A 3,601-nucleotide genomic window follows, 5' to 3' on the forward strand; every position below is an offset into this window, starting at 1 on the left:
TCAGAACAGATCCATTAACAGCACAGCTATCACCACTGTGGGAACCATTATTAGAAGTATGCTAACAACAGGTTGATGGCCAGCTGACTTTGGAAATTCTGTTGGAAGTGAGCACTCTTCTCCATTAAAGTAAAATCTCGAAGGAAATCCATCTCCGGCCACAATGTTTATGCCTGGTGTTAATTTCTTAGTGTATGAGATTACAGATTGCTGCTTACCAGCTACAGGGGGGGCAGTTTTTGGATTGCTACTATTTGTTTCTCCAATCAGATAATTTAGTCCAGGCAATCCTTGAATGAACACAGTATTATTACGCCCCGGCATTCTTGTTCCATTGAAGGAGTACACTTTCTCGAAACCAGGATATGCCTTCTTCATTTCATAGGCGACAAACCAATCAGCAAAACTATACTGTTCCCAGTTGAATAGGGTGATTCTTGCTGTCCACCCAGTTTTGTGGTCTGAGTAGATATGCCAATTGACACTCAGTCCGCAGTTATCACCACAAGGCAGGGGGGTCGGTACACGGTAGTGTTTAATTTTGGCCCAAGCTTTTGCCTTCACTGTTCTATTTGCGAAAGGAACAAGTAGTGCCTCAGATGGAAGAAGCAGTGGAGATGCATTCGGATTGCATACAGGGGTAGGATCTTCAGGGCAGCCACAAGCACATGTATTGCATGGGATCACAGAGTCATTGTAATAGGCCGAGAAAGAAACACAGCAGCGAGAGTTCTTGAGCTTTGGCCTTGTTATATTGCAGATAACCTGCCAACTTGCAATTGCTGGGGTCTTGGCCATCAGCCCGCTCGGGTCAGGAAATTGTGTTGGGCTTACTCTGATAGGAGGTCCACACTGGTAGTCTGGATTAAGGACTCCATTGATCTTCCACTTTTGTGGAGGATATAATGCTGTCCTGTTCAGATCAGGAGGTATTTTGAAAACCTGTAGCTGAAATGCAGCCTGTGATTTGCTTGGGTCCATGATGGGCGGCAACAGAGTCCCATTTCGACAGCAATTCGGAATTCGTCCCACAATTGTATCATTGTATCTTTCAGGTGGAAGGTCTACTATTATAGGATTCTTTTGACAATTCATTACAGGGGTGAAATCCAAACTCTGGTAATAATTCGCTGTAGTTCCATAGATGCAATCTGAAATATCCTTTGAGAGAGTGTAAGCTCCCTTCATGCTGTAAATGAATTCACCTCTCATCCATTCCCATGTCAGATTCCAATTGTCGAGTCGGCCCAGTGGGTGATTGTTCGAGATGAAGACCTGGGCGAGATATTTTCCTTCATAGGCCTGGATGACATCATAGCTCATAGTGAGATCACCATCCTGTCGAGGAAGAAACTTATCCTTTCTGTGTTTAGGCTTGTATTTGAGGTCTCTAATGCAACACACATGCATCTCATATTCTGCATATGGTTTTGTTTTGTCAAATAAAATATAAATATTCATGTTCACAGCAGATTAGTCTCAGAAATCATTAAACAGAACAAGAACGTAAATAACAAATCAAAAAGTGTGAAAGTGATAGATATGCTCTCAAAAATTGATAAATAAGTATACACTCCATGATCATGAAATACTACTAAGCAGAGTAAAAAAGCTTGTTTCTTCAATGAAAACCCAATATACTAATGTGATCCATATTTTTTAGAACATTCACCTGTATATTAGTGTCATTTAATGCATTAAAAAAATGAAGAATATAATGAAGATCATGCCAATATTACGTCTATTCTTATCTGCATAAACTTTTTTAGTTCCCATCATAAAGAAAGAAAACAAGCATTTTCATCAACCAAAGCCTGATTTGTCCTATTCGAACATTCGAGACTAAATTAACCAATATGAAATACAATGCTGTAAATGAACACAACTGAACCAATAAAAGTTAGTCTCAAGCAATGTTGTCAGAATAGGTTTCGGACCTGAATCGATTTTCAAAAAGTTTCAGAGAATAAGCTTATTTGGGTTCGAACCGAATCAGGATGAATCAGTCGACCTAATTTTTTCCAATTCAAAAAAAAAAAAAAAGAATCTGCAAAAAGGAAAAAAAAGGGATCGATTCAGCTTGAATTGGACCGATTCTGCCAAATCAGGGTTGAGTCGACCACTTTTTTAGTATGGGCAATTCGACCCTGAAGCAAATCAATTTGGGGCCAATTCATTTCGAATCGAATTATTCAGCCTGATTTGATTCGACTCTGACAACATTGATCTCAAGAGAAATTTCTTTTTTGAGGGAAGAATATGACGTACTGTGACGAACGGGAGCAGGGCACTTATACCCATCATTGGCCAGGTGAATGCTGCTCGGCATCGGGACCGAAGGAGGGCGAACTCCAAACTGGGTGCCCTTGATAGCGATCTGCACCTGAATTTGTGCCATATCACCCGCAGTTTCGATCGAGGTCTTCAGATCAGTCTGTGGGAAACCAGATAAATACGTCCCATTCCCTACAAGAGCCGGCAATTCCGATCCATCTGAGAGCACAGCCTGACCCGCAGAGACAAGTATCTCTTCATGCTGGAAGCCGATAAACATCTTCCATGACTTGAGCTCCTCAGTTCCGGCATTGAGTATGGTTGCAGTGGCCTGGAACGCATAAGCCTGAGCTGAGGCGTTCTTAACATGGGGGAGCTCCTTCACTCTAGAGCCGAATGCATAAGAAAGATATATCCCATTGCAGTTTTCTGCAGACGGAGATAATGCGGTTTCGGTATCCGAAACCTGTGAATTTGCAAATGTGGCAGCAGAAACCAATAGAAACTGAACCAGAAGCCCACAAATTCCTATATTTCCCATTGATTTATTGGATTCTAGTGGGCCTTTCTTGCAGGGAGCTTTGTGGGTACCTCTGTTTTTCTGATTGGAGAGCCTTCTTCACATCTGGGCAGAGTTCTGTTTGCAATTTGGTTCTTTTCTCTTGTTCTTTTTTGGTGGGGAGTTTCTGAGTCTTCTTTTTCTTATTGAAATGGGTTTCAGATAGGAAGTGAGGAATTCTTGGCCAGGTGGGGTCACAGCAGAGAGAGAGAGAGAGAGAGAGAGAGAGAGAGAGAGAGAGAAAGAGAGAGAGAGAGAGAAGGTTGGCAAGAGAATTGTTGTGGGGGGGGGGGGGGTCCTGGGATAGACTCAGTCCCTAAAACCTCCTCCTTTAGAAGCCCGGGAATGGAGGGGAGCTAACGGCAGGGGCGGCGGTGGTTTTAAATTTAAATTTGGGTAGGAATTTGGGTGGACAGAAACAAACCGTCACATTATATACTGACCCCTTGAGAGTAGTAGTTTGATTGGCTTTGGGGAGATTTTTCACATAACCTCCTATTAGTGATGTCAATGAATCGGATTTTATCCGATATTCAACTGAATTCTTTTTTTTTTCTTTTTGAGGAAGAGATAAAACCAATTTTATTAGGATAAGCAGATTACATATAAACTTAGGATGGCGACGCACCAGCCATAAGTGTCAGGAAAAGATCATCGCAGGATGAGAAAATAGGTTTAATCCAATAGAGATCCTAATCAGACCACCAACCCGAAGAAACTGCACCCAGCACGAAGACCTGGACGCGCTGGTTCAGCCTGCCATACCTA

General features: G+C 42.2%; 1 pseudogene; it reads right to left on the minus strand.

The window, feature by feature from the left end:
- Positions 1-2,815, minus strand: LOC149827449 (COBRA-like protein 10 pseudogene; annotated as a pseudogene).
- Positions 2,816-3,601: the final 786 nt, after the last annotated feature.

Source organism: Nuphar pumila, chromosome 10 (assembly GCF_984573655.1).
Source record: "Nuphar pumila chromosome 10, dmNupPumi1.hap1.1, whole genome shotgun sequence".
NCBI classification, from domain to species: Eukaryota; Viridiplantae; Streptophyta; class Magnoliopsida; order Nymphaeales; family Nymphaeaceae; genus Nuphar; species Nuphar pumila.